A 13,901-nucleotide genomic window follows, 5' to 3' on the forward strand; every position below is an offset into this window, starting at 1 on the left:
GTCATGGTGGCCATGAACTCCTGCACTAGCCCAGAGGTTTCACTGAGCGACGGCAGGTTAAAGTCCCCCAAGACAATAAGTCTGGGGAATCCTACCGCCAGCCCGGCTACCTCCTCGAGCAGCACAGGCAGGGCTGTTGACACGCAGCTGGGAGGCAGGTATGTGAGCAACAAGCCCACCTGAACCCCTAAGTCCAACTTCACTAGGAGGGACTCACAGCCCGCAATCTCTGGAGCAACAAGTCTACGCAGGCAAAGGCTCTCCCTGGCTATAATAGCCACTCCTCCCCCCTTTCCCTGGGGTCGAGGCTGATGCCATATCTGAAACCCGGCTGGGCAAATTTCAGAGAGAGGAACTCCTCCCTCTGGGCCCAGCCATGTTTCAGTCGCACATGCCAGGTCGGCCTCCTCATCCAGGATCAAAACCCAGATGAGGAGAGCTTTATTTACCACCGACTTGGCATTGAGTAGCAGCAGCCTGAGTCCAGTGACAGAATTACACTCGTCACCAGTACCCAGGGTTGAGCTCACGGAGCCAGAACAGGGGATTGCTATTAGGCAGTGATCTCTCCTTCTCCTGGAACAGCTAGCTCCGTGGCTCCCGCCATATCTTCCTCTCCCCAGCAACACCGGAATTTTCCGACCCTCTGCCACCCCAGAGATAGGTGCCCCCTCCCCTCCTGCCTCTCTAGCATCAGGTGGGCCAAATATACCATTCATATCATTTCCATTCACCTCATCCATATCATAACCCCACCCACCCCAACCATCCCACTCATACCAATCATTCATCTTATAAAATGGGCCCAGTGTCCAATCTTCGCTGCTAAAATCAGTGCTGCTGCTGTAATAGATATGGACAAGTAACTCACTTCCACATATATATTTTTTTAAAGAAAGTAAAAATAGCAGAATGAAATACCAGTACATGCTTGGTCATAATTGCTCTTTTCTAAGGTAGTTGTTTCAGAGTAATAGGAAATTGTGCTTCATGTTGATTCCATTTTGTAATGAAATAAATAGATGCTTCTAATCAGAATCACTCCATATTATTTAGGAATGTAAATAAATGAAATGATTATTGGGGTGTGAACTTTTTTCCCCGTTGCATCATGATTCAAACAATAAGATGCCTTAGTGATAGGTTACAAATTCTTTGCTGTTCTCAGTTTATCCTTAGCCGAAGAGAGAAATAAAGTTGTTACTTTGTATTTGCCATGCGGAAGGACCCAAGATGGTTTTCCAATTAAGAGCTGGAAATCCTGGGAGCCTGAAAAACCATCGCTAATTAAAGAAGGCAATGCCCACTTGATTGATTACGTGCCGTCAAGTTGTTATCGACTCTTACTGACCACATGGATAGATTTTCTCTATAATGATCTGTCTTTCTGATTTGATCTTTCAGCTCTTTCAGTGATTCCCCCATCACCATTGTAACTGAATCTATCCACCTTACGCAGTTTACACAATTCTACAATTCAAGTATAAACCAGTTTATCCCAGTCTGATTCCTTCTAGCTGATGATGGCATAGATCCAGGTTATCTGATGGACTGTGTTGGCCTGCTAAGTCTAGCCCATTCTTCATAGACTAGCAGAGAAGGTCTACTGCAGATCCCGTTGATCAAAGAGCTCCAATTGTTAGGATCCAAAAGAAGATACCGTACTTCTCTGCCACACCCACCCTTTGGAACATCCTGCCCTCCAGAGTAAGATTTGGCCCCAACCTCCTATCTTTCGGTGAGAGTCTAAAGACATGGCTCTGCAAATTGTCCTGGGGACTCAGTGAGGGAGTTTAACTCTGGAGGTAGCTGCTAGAGTGATAGCAGAATCCACCTCCCCTCCCATTCTTTCCTCCCCGCTTGTCCAACTTTTATTTTTAATAATCATTTTAATAATAATCATATGGATGGTTCAAATCCCGACAAGGGTATGCCTAGCCGAAGAGAGCAAAAGAGCTCAAAATAGATCTATACTAGTCTCCCTTTTCACTTATCAGCAAAATATGTTATACATTATAGTTTGTCAACTATAAAAAAAATTATCTGCCTTGGATATGGTCCCAGGTGGGGCCGAGAGGCAAAAAGGAAAGCAGTATGTTTCCTCCCATATTTGAGTATACCAGGGTGATTTGACAGAAAACAAGCATATGGATCTTCCGTGGTACAAGCTGATTTGGAGGCGAGCCTGTAAGCCCTAGAGGTTAATATCCTGCCTTACAGGCAGAAGTCTATTGGTTCAAATCCTAGCAAGGGTATCTCTAGCAAGAGAGCAAAAGAAATAGATCTATACTCTCTCTCTCTCTCTCTCTCTCTCTCTCTCTCTCTCTCTCTCTCTCTCTCTGTGTGTGTGTCTGTGTGTCTGTAACATATTATGAAAAGGAAGTGAGACTAGTATAGATGGGGATACCAGGGTGATTCAACAGAAGAAAACATATAACTCTTCCCTGGTACAAGTTGAGACAGAAGGAGAATATGTGGCCTAGAGGTTAAAGCTACTCCCTTACAGGCAGACTGCCCAGGTTCAAATCCCGGTAAGGGTATAGCTAGCTGATGAGACCAAAATACCTTGAAATAGATCTATACTAGTCTCCCTTCCTTTTTATTATCAGCAAAAATATGTTACATATATAGAATATAGTCTGTCAGCTATAAAATTAGCTGCCTTGAATGGCCCCTGGAGGGGCCGAATGGTAAAAGGAAGCAGTATGCTCCCTCCCATATTTGGGAATACCAGGGTGATTCTGACAAAAACACGTACAGTGGTACCTCTACTTAAGAACTTAATTCGTTCCATGACCAGGTTCTTAAGTAGAAAAGTTTGTAAGTAGAAGCAATTTTTCCCATAGGAATCAATGTAAAAGGAAACCCATTAGGAAATAAATAAAAGCTCAGAATTTGGGTGGGAGGAGGAGGAGGAAGAAGAGGAGGAGGACAGTCACTGCCGAAGGAAGAAGGTGAGAGGAGGGGAATCAAAAAAATCCAAAACTTTAAGGCTTAAAAAAAAAAGAGGGACTCTGAGGTAGCAAGGAGGAGCACGCACCTCCCATAAACCCGGCATGAGGCTGCCTCCCATACACTGTGCCAGAGAGAAAAACCCAGGCGGGTGAGAGGGGGGAACCTCCCGCTCCTTTGACTGAAAGGTGGCTGCTGCTCCTACCTGCTTCCTCTTCCTTCCCATGCTGAAGGGCTCCCCTCTCCGCTCGCTCACTCACTTTGTAGCCGGCACCTTTCCTTCACTGTGGTGACTCCCCGGTTTGGCTGAAGCCAAAGTTATCCATCCGGGGCAAAGCACGCCCTTTTGCCTTTCCATGCCCAGACACTCCAGGAGGCAACCTCACACTGGGTGTTTGGGAGGCAGCATGAGGGAGTCACCACAGTGAAGTGATTTATTTCCTCTCCAACTGCCCAGAGAAAGGAAAATGCTTCGTTCACTCTGGACTGCCAAAGCCTCCTTAAGCGCCATCGAAAGGCTCCTCTGGCAGCCCAGAAAAACCCGAGATGGCCAGGATTAAAGGGGGAATGGCAGGAAACTGGCTGGGGCTTTGTGCCTCTCTCAAATTTCCTGGGAAATTTTTCTGGGCTGGGGTTGTTAAGTAGAAAATGGTTCTTAAGAAGAGACAAAAAAATCTTGAACACCTGGTTCTTATCTAGAAAAGTTCTTAAGTAGAGGCGTTCTTAGGGAGGGGTACCACGGTACATACATATGCATACACACACACACAAACACAGAGAGAGAGAGAGACATCAAAAGGGAAACACACAATTTGAATATTGTGTTGAAAATAATAATTTTAAATATTTTGTTGATGGCTATTACATGAGAATTTGTTTATTCAAAACTTATACTTTCATCTCCATTTTTAAGATGAACAAGGTCATAAATAATCTCCAAATAAGGTTTTTTAAAAGCCCTAATCAGGGGATAAAATAACGTGCTGCAACTGACCAGACTGGGGATGCTACCCAGATGAATATCTGGCAAGCAGATTCTTTTCCCTATTTTCCTCCCCAAAAACTAAAGTGCGTCTTACACTCCGAAAAATATGTTAGGTAATGGAAGGCAGCAGGATATTTGCAGTCTGAATAGCTGTGTGGAGAAGAAAAGTTTGGCAGATGTGACTAGTCATAGAAGGCTACAGATCTGCAGCTACTGAAATTCTTGCGTGTCTGCAGAGAGGCCTCCGTGTGACACTTGTGGCATGCATGCCATGGGTTAGCCATCATATATACTCTTGATAGCACCTGCAAAGTTCTGCAAGATTTGGGATGGGGGAGAATGGGAATTCCTATTAACATTTCATTAATGATATTTAAATAAATTTATATAATTTTTTAAATTTATATTTCAATACATTTATTCAGGTTGCATTAATCTTGGTGTGTCCCCCCCCCCCAATTTTGGAGAGATGTTCTCCAGAATCTTTTGGAATGGGGTTGGAGAATAGTCACTTTCAATGTGTTTAAAACAAGGATACAAGAATATAGGTAATGGAGGGCAGCAAGGTATTTGCAGTCTGTCAAATGTACCTGTCTTGAGAAGAAACGTTTGGCAGATGTGACTAGTCACGGAGGGCTACAAATGTGCAGCTGCTGAAATTCTACATCAATGCAGCTGTTAAAAGCTCAAGAACCTTCTCCTGTCTATATCTGATCACCTTGCTAATATGTATATTGTTAATGTTCCCCTTAGAACTCATGCAATCTTCAGAACTGCAAAAGGGATGAAGCCGACTAATCCCAAAAGAATAAAGTGATTTGCTGGATCTCACATCACATTTTTAACAAATAGGGGTTACTTACTCCAGATTTTAGGCTAAAAGTAACAGCTGTACAATTCTGCTTGGGCGTCACAAGTCAGACAGTGAATATGCCTCCTGAAGAAAGTCTAAATTACTTAGGCTGAGTGCCAGATCCTCTAAAAGGCAAACTCTGTGCAGCATAGCTCTTTAATGCCATAGGCAGCTGGTCACTGTCTGTGCCATGTCTGAGGACACAATGAGTCTGGATGAATGGCCTCTGCCCAAATAACTAGAGATAGTCACGCAGCACAGAAAATAGTGGAGCTTTTATAAAACTGAGTAGATATCAGGGGTATAATGGTTCATTACTGTGCTACTGCATGTGAAACACTGGTAAATAGCTGGAAGTTGGTATACAGTGTTAATGAAATTCCTTATTTGTTGTTGATTTGCTGTTACTTTCACAGGTCAAAATAGAAATGCCAGTACCACTTCTCTGAATATAGAAAAGAATATGCAGCCCGTGCAGTCCAGCAAAACTCTCCTTGGAATTAAGTTCTACTGAATTCTGCAAAATTTACTCCACAAGGTATGTATGTACAATTCCTTCCTAATTGAAATTATTAAAACATTATAATTATAAAGCTACACATCTGGGTTGCAAATATCTCTTAGATCAACAAATATATAAACATAACTGAATTTTGCTGCCATCTAGTGGCCATCCAGAGTTTTGCAGAACAGATATGGTAGCCCTATAATCGAATTTCTTGGGCTATTGCTTATTAAAATGGGATAAAAATGAAGTATATAGCAGCAAGTTATATATAGAATATGCATTTTTTTGCTCATTGCCAACAACCATCCTTCCTTGATATGAGTTACTGGTCATGAGCTCATGTTTGCAAAGAACTCTGGAGCTGTGTTTATAGGTTTCACTCCTAAAAGTGAAAAAAAATAGACATGACCATTGATATAAAAAAAATTCTACATGTGGAATATCACATGAAAGGCACAAAGTCTGCTCTTTATTATATTAGTGAAACTACAGTTGGCCTCATTTCATTTAATGAAGTACTAATATTAATATTTGAATAAGAAAATAAAGTAAGTCTGATGTTTCATGGAAGAAATAAAAACATAAAAATAGTGTCCATTGTTTAAACTGCATATTTGAGAGCAGTGACTATTTTAAAATTTACAGCATAATGTCAATAATATAAGTAAATTATAAACTTCAACCTATATTGCAGGCTCCTCAGGCAAGGATTTTTCTTGTTGCTTATATTATTCTATGGACTCCATGCTGACAAATGCTGTTCAATATCGTCATCATCCATCATCCATTTGTACCTTTCTTTCTGGCCACGGAGTGCTCAAGGTTGCAATCCATTGGAAAGCTTGTCTGTGCAAACCCAAGTGCACAGAAAGAACTCCTTGTGTCATTATTCCAAATGTGTAGTGTTAAATAGTTTTACTTGCACTGTAAATACCCTTTGACAAAAGGTAATCTTGAATGATGGGGCTCCCATTTGATGTATGCCCCACTGTCATCACAAATGTTTACATCACCAAAATAATTATTCTGGGAATGAAGAAGCAAACTCATTTGATTTGTTTATTTTAAAGTTCAGAATGAAGCACTTTAAAGTAGTTTACCAGATCTTTAAACTGAATCTCCTCAAGGATACTGACTGATTTTAAAAGCAAAAACATTCTTTTATCGTGGGGTGGGGGAGGAGTGTGAATAGCATAGGCCAGGAGCAAAGGCTGCCTGGCTTCACCCAGTGCGATCTCCGGGAAGCCAAGATGGAGGCAAACAGAGGGGTTAATTTAGCCAAGCATAGCTGTGGCTGTTTGTGGTTGTCCCTGACAGCACGGCTGGCTGAAAAGCACCTGTGTTTGCTCTCTAGCTTTCTCCAATCTGCTAGAAAATGGCCCGAGCATGTCACATGGCTGCCTGATAGGCCAAGCACCATGGGAATACAAAAGCTGGAGCTTTTAGCAGAGTTAATCATTAATGTGCCTTTTCTTTGTCCCATTCAGGAGTGCTGACAAGCGCTTTGATATTTCATATTTGCCACCAGGTCAATTTCAGTCATAACCAGGTACTAATTGAACACATTGATTCACTGCATGGCTGTACCTGAACCTTTCTGAAAATTTGGATTCAAGCTCTTTTCTCTTCTTTTTTAAAAAAAAGTTTTGCTCTTTTAAAACAGGGTAGTGTGTGTGTTTGCTTTTATAAAACATACACTCAGATGCACAGTGAGTGAACATCAAAGTGATTCTTTAAAAACACCTATTGTTCTGAAACTGTTAATTTGTACTCAGAATATACACAAAACACACAATGCCATCAATCCCTCAAAATCATTTAATTTATTACACCAGGATTAGATGATACTTGCATTAGATTACAATTTCTACATACAAGATAAACTGTAATATTCCAGTGATTCTATTATATACTTAAACTTCCTGTGAAAATGTGATACAGTATTTGATACTCTCTCTGCATTTTTTGTGAGATATATTAAAAAGATAGTGTAAAGTATGTCAAGTAGCAGAATCCTATCAAAATTACATTTTAAATAATCAATGATTATACTAGAAAGCAGCATATACTTACATTTCCTATTGAGAGTGATTACAGGTATTTCATTCTAGCTAGATTATGCTCCAAAATATTAAAAGTGACAAATGAACCATAAATTCAAAACAACATGTATCCTCCCATCAACTCAATTTTAAAATACTGGAAAAGCTGAAATGTTTTAATGACTCTTCTTCCCTCGTATTCAACAACTTGGGAATTTGGTCAGTCGTTTGTGACAGGGTGCCAACAATATGCACTTACAGCCATGGTTTGGTAACTCCAGGAAAGAAAAATCTTTTAACTTGGAGTTAATTTAGCAAACTAAATTCATAAAGCTTGCTTTCCTTGCCTTTCATTAATGCAAGGGTAAAAGTCTCTTAAAATCAAAAGTTGAGTGTGGCTTATTGTGACAGGCTTTGAAAGGAAAAATAATTATCACTTATGACCTGCATATCAAATAAAATATTTTCCACCTTTCATATATTTTGTTGGGACCATGTGGACTGTTCCAAGAGGGCCTGACAGGGGAAATAAGGAGGGAAGATAAAGGAGAGAGACAATTTAATCTATTCCTGGAGTTCTTCACAGATACCATTTTGTTTTCCATATTATAAAGTACCAGGAAATCATTTAAAGCTTTTTACTTCCTTGCTTCCTCACTTGCTTTCAGAGTAGAAACAAATTTGTATTATGATCTCAGACCAAAGTTACAGAAAGAAACATATTAAAAAATAAAAAATAGAATAAAGATATGAGGTGGTAGGCTTGTCAATGAACAGTCAAAGTCTGTCTAATTTTATGAGCAATATTAAAAAATTGGCTATGTTCAAGAAGATTGAATCATATTGATCGGATAACAACTATACATTAAAAAAATCAAAACTTCCTAGATGTTTTACCAAGTACAGAGTTATAAGATAGGTCTAGGATCCTCATCAAGGATACAATATTACAGGACATGATCTATAATTTCAAGGGTCCCTTGACTGCAGGGCACAGTCTTATATATTATTGTGGGAGATTTACCAAATTATCTATTACTATCAATCTAAACTCAAATCGTATTGGCTGATTTTGATTGAGATTTAATATTTGGTGGACCATTGTAGGGTTTTTAAATTTATTTAGTTGGCTTTGAGGGAATCTGATTAATCCAAATGTTTATTTCATTGCATTATTGTTCTAATTTAAGTTTTTTATTTAATCATTTAAGTTCCCACTTAAAGAATAAAATAATTGTTTTAAAAAGTGACTGGTAGAGATAGTGTTCTGTTTTTGCTACTTCAGCAATTGCATTAATTTTTATTGTCGTTCAGCTTTGCTTTAAATTTCTGCTAACCCCCCCCCCCCAAATTCTATAAGTTTTAAATAAACAAGTAATATGGAAAATTTTGTATAGGATTGTGTTGGTCCCAAAGCCTTCCCTTTGACCTTTTGCACAAAGAGCCAACTTAAGATGCTTTCTCCAGCTCTTCTCATTCACAAGCTTCACGACTGCCCGGATTTCACTACTTTTAATTAAATAATGTATACTTGCAGAGTATAGCATTTAACATATTATTATGTTAAATGCTATACTCTGCAAGTATACATTATAAAACTGGCATCCATTGATCTAACATTATTAACAATTTTGGTGTCGAATGAAAGAAAAAGGGGGAAATGTCTCTAGCATTTCAATTCTTTATTAGAAACATGAATATTCAAATGCCATCTGTAGTTGCTGACTTATTTGCTCCCCCATTTTAATTTCACAGTATGAATGAGTCCCTTTGCAGCAATAGAGACAAATGCAAAATTTTCCTTTCCTATAAAAATAGTTTGTTGCTTTAAACTATTACACAAGAGGTCATTTAAAATAATAAAGCTTGTTTTAACAATGATACAGTGCCTCATCTCAGATTAATATTTCAGATAAGTAGATAACAGTCTGCCTGAATGAGGATATGGCTCAAACAAAGGTTTCTGTTGAGCAGAAAAAGGTGAAAGACAGATGGGTTGTTAAACATTGCCAGCATACTTTGCTGGTGCCATTCAGCGGTCATTGCTAACATTAACAAGGGGCATTGTGTGTCTTCCCTTGCTCATTTCTATGGCTAAACCAAATAAGGGGAAACATACGGTGAACATTTCCCCCTCTGTAAAATGTACCTTTCTCAGGCATTTGGAGGGTAATTGTTGTCAATGCAGCAGCATAGTGGTATTTCTTCATATTTTCTTTGACATGTATTCTGTCAGCACTCACCATATATTGCTCTAGCAAATCTTTAGCGCAAATAAACTGTGGCTTTTACGTCGATTCCTTTTTTCAGCTTGTTTTCTTCGTATGGACTTCTATCATGACTATGTCGGTGGAGTTGCTGCCTTCACTCCGAATTAACTTTGTGCAGCCATCTCAATGGCTTTGTTATCATTTCACTGCAACTGGAGAAAGACCACTTTTGAAATTAAAATATGGCAGCAAATATTGGTTCGTCTTACTTTTAACTTAAAATTTGATAAATTTGGTGGAAGCTAATAAAGTTAATAGTTGGCTTGGTAACACTTCCTGCAGGCAATCTGACCTTGAATAGGCCGGCAGAAATCCAAATGACCATTGGGTAGGAAGGAGAAGGTAGCAGAAAATCTAAGTTTCCTGCCGTCTAGTGTCCATTCAGATTTTTGTCATCCACATGTGATAGTCCCAGTTTGTGGAATTCTGTTCCTTCTTTTTCAATCATAAAATAGTCTATTACATCCAAGCTACTGCGCTCAGTCTCTTGAAGTCATTTTATATTTCAAATTATCGAACATAAGGTAAAGGCATGGAGAAACTAGAGAGAGATTTTACCTTGTTTCTTTAAGTGTGGAGATTATGAAGGATAAGGTAAACCTATAAAAGAATGAAGAAAAAAGGGATAAATTAATTTTTGGTGAGTCGGACACTAAAAAGGCTGCTTTCAATTAGAAAAATACTCTGAGATTAATCACTAACCCTTACCTCTACCTAATATACAGTTGGAGGCTGTGATTCAATAGTGAAATCTAAATATTTTCCCTATCCTATGGGTGTTGCTTGATGGTCGTGGTTTGGTGATCATGGCTTGGTGGGCATATGACCTAGTGAGCTCAAAAACCAACTTTCACACTTTACACAAAAATAACACAAAAGTTACACAACGGACTCCTATGCAGCTGACTCACACACAATGAAGAAACAGCTGGATTTCACACAAAATGGCTCCTGGAACAAGCAGGAACCTAACAGAATCACAGTTCGGGTGAATAGGTAATAAAAAATGATTTAAAAATAAAAAGGTTCAGATCAACTGCTCAGCTGATTGTCAAACAGCTGATCATTGGAACCTTTAAAAAAAAACCTTTTTAAAGCATTTTTTAACTACCCGTTCCAACAAATGGGTAGTAAAAATGCTTTTTAAAAAGTTTTTTTTAAAGATTGGAAACTTTTCTTTTAACTTTTTAAAAGCATTTGTTACTATCTGTTCCTGCAAACTGGACCAAACTGGTAGCATTTCACCCATGCTGCGAGTGGATTGCCGAAGACCACCTAATGCATTTGTGGCTGTGATATGAATGGGAAAGCTCATAATCCAGGCTTCAATTTTTTTTCATTTTGAGTGCAAAATAAATGCAGGAGGCAGCAATAGTGGTTATTCCAGATCAGTAAATATGAATTTGAGATATCTAACCTAGATGATGTTTTGGTGACTGTGGTAATTTAATGATCAGAGAAGTGGTAGAGAATTGTTATTCAATGTCAGTCGATGAGATTTAGCAATCCAATAAATAAATCAATAAATAACACTTTTAGCTACTGCTCCTTCTGTTAATTCTCCTAGTTGCTATCTTTTGAAAACAATGTGAAAACAACTGCATAGAGAAGTGAAAGAGGGAGAAAATCTGGAAGTCAGAAACCAAAAAAAAAAGATTCTCCAACCTTCCTGGAATATTTTCAGATTAGCTTGAATACAAAAATGATGTGTTTTTATATGGGAATAGAATATGAGATTATGTTTGCTCTAAATTACTTTGAACTTTTTCTACATCTCTGCTAATGGTAAGATCCAGGGATGGGCAGCAGGCAGGACGGGATGAAACGCAGTTCCACTGGCAGAAATGAAGATGCATGTGCAGCTCCAGCTGATCGGCAGCTGTCACTTCCTGGATTACTAGTCTCGCCTCACGTCTCCTATTTTTCCCTGCTGCTGCATCTGCACTCCTTGCTTTTTTCCTCTTTCCTCCTTCCTGGCCTCGGATGAGTTTCCCTCTCTCCTGTCCAGCTCCCTTCCAGCCTCACGTGGCCACCTCCCGCTTGAGGTGCAAGCAGAAGGCGCGGGTGGAAGCAGCGTTGGCAGCACTTATGCTTCTGGCAGCACCTGTTGGACTAGCTACCCAGCCGGAGGCGGGGGGGCAACCCAGAAAGGAGAACGCAGGAAATGAGAAGCAAATTGTCACCACAGCGAGCGACACCTGGTAAGGTTGTAAGTCAAGGACTTAACAGTTCACTTGAACAATGATGATTGTTCAAGCCACTCCCACATGGTCACATGGCCGGCAAGCCACTCCCGCACAGTCACATGATCATTAAGCCACACCCACAAAATAATCCATACCCACAGTGTGGCAGTAAAATTTTGGCTGCCCATAACTGGTAAGATCATAAATGATGTCAAATACACTTCTCAAAGGGATACAGCTTGGGGGTTTATTTCCTGCAGTCTTTTTTTCACAGCTCCCCACTCAAATCCAACCATTTGTAAACTCAGTTTTCCTTTTCCTGGCTTCTTCTGTAAAAAAATGTTTCTTTTTTGTTTTGTTTTCAGAAATTAATCCTGGTGTTGGACTGATAGAACCCTGAGTGTCTTTATATAATTTCCAACATTCTGTTGGGTTGGAATAAAGTAATTCTGAAGCCATTATTCTGTACTTTAGGAAATCTTAACTAGGAGCTGATTCACTAGTGCTTTCTTGGTGTTTTCCCTTCCTTTTTTCAGCATCTCAATGCATTCAGTCAGGAACATTGAGGTGGGAACCTCTGTAGGTAACTCAGGCATGGGAACATACTCATTGCTGCTGGTAACCTGAAAAGGGGTTAGTCCAATGCTGCTATGAACAGCGTTGTCATATGCCATGTCTTCAAAAGGCAACTGCTCTGACCAATTGTCTTGCTGGTAATCTACATAACAATGGGTGTATTGTTCCACCATTGTGTTTGCATGTTCCGCTGCTCCATTTGTACTCAGATGGAAAGCTGAGCTGAGCCCGTGCGTGGAGCCAATTGCTCGCAGGAACTCTCTCCAAAACTTGGCAGTGAACTGCATGCCTCGGTCAGAGATGACTCTTTTTGAGATGCCATGCAGGCAGTAGCTGTGTTTGAGGAACAGTTTTGCTAGTTTCCTGGCCCACAGTAGGCCTGAGTAAGCAATGAAGTGGGCTTGCTTGGAAAACAAGTCGATAACAGTCCATGATGAAGTCCATGGTGATCTCCTTCCAGGGCTTGCTGGGATTGACCACTTGCTGCAGCAGTTCATGTGTTTTCCCTGGCCAATGCTTCCTGGTTGTGCAGGTGGCACAGCTTCTTACATAGCTTTCATCTCAGCTTTCATCTTTGGCCACCAGAACTGCCTCTGGGCTAGATAGAGAGTTTTTAGGAATCCAAAATGCTCTCCCAGTTTGGAATCATGTCTTTGTTGGAACACTTTCAATCTGAGGATGGCAGGTGCATATAGTTTGGACTGCTTCCAGGTCAAGCCTTCACTCATCATCAAGATCTCCTTGTTGTCATTGAACCAGGGATCGCCAGGCAGGGCTGCTTTCAGTGTGGCTGTCCACCTGTCCTGACTAGGAGCATTTGGTTGTCTGACTTGGTCCTGGGTGAGGGCTGGGGCTGCTGTTTCTCCTGGTGAGTGGGAAATGATGAAGTGGACTTCTTGCACTCTTTGGCTGTCATATTGTGGTTCTTTTGATAATGCATCAGCCAATAAATTCTTCCCAGCTGGGATGTGCTTCAGTTCCAATTTGAATCTTCTGAAGTATTGTGCCCAGCATACTTCTTTTTGGTGAGTGTTTCCTGGGAGTTTTCAATGCTTCAGGGTTCTTCTGATCTGTCCACACCTTGAATGGTACTTTGCCCCCCTCTAGGAATTGCCTCCAAATGAGCAGCACCCAATGAACTGCATAGCTTTCTTTCTCTCAAATGGCACACCTCCTCTCAGTGGCTGTGAACTTCTTTGAGATGTAAGCTCATGGCAGAAATCAGCCCCTTTCATCTTTCTGCAACAGCAACTCTGCCACCAGCACATCGCTGGCATCTGACTGAATTATGAACTGCCCTTCTGGATCGGGGTGTTGCAGGATTGGTTCTTGAGCAAAGAGTCGCTTCAGCCTTTCAAACGCTATTTGGCATTCCATTGTCCACTCAACCGGCTGGTTAAGCTTTAGCTTTGTGGGTAATGGACCTGTCTTTAGCAGCTCAGTCAGTGGCAGCACTTCTGCAAACTTGGGGATGAACTACTGATAGAAGTTCATGAAGCCCAAAAAGGTTTGAAGTTGCTTGCAGGTGC

At 40.4% G+C, this 13,901-nt stretch overlaps 1 long non-coding RNA gene across 3 annotated transcripts in view; it reads right to left on the reverse strand.

The window, feature by feature from the left end:
* Nucleotides 1-7,110: 7,110 nt before the first annotated feature.
* Nucleotides 7,111-13,901, reverse strand: part of LOC139164623 (uncharacterized) — a 59,950-nt gene continuing 53,159 nt past the window's right edge. For 2 of the 3 annotated variants that reach the window (XR_011558664.1, XR_011558665.1), the window contains exon 6: nucleotides 7,111-10,210. This is a non-coding gene — a long non-coding RNA (uncharacterized lncRNA). The remainder of the gene's footprint in view (nucleotides 10,211-13,901) is intronic. The other variant, XR_011558667.1, reaches the window with a different exon arrangement.

This window comes from Erythrolamprus reginae, chromosome 3 (assembly GCF_031021105.1).
Source record: "Erythrolamprus reginae isolate rEryReg1 chromosome 3, rEryReg1.hap1, whole genome shotgun sequence".
In the NCBI taxonomy this organism is placed as follows: Eukaryota; Metazoa; Chordata; class Lepidosauria; order Squamata; family Dipsadidae; genus Erythrolamprus; species Erythrolamprus reginae.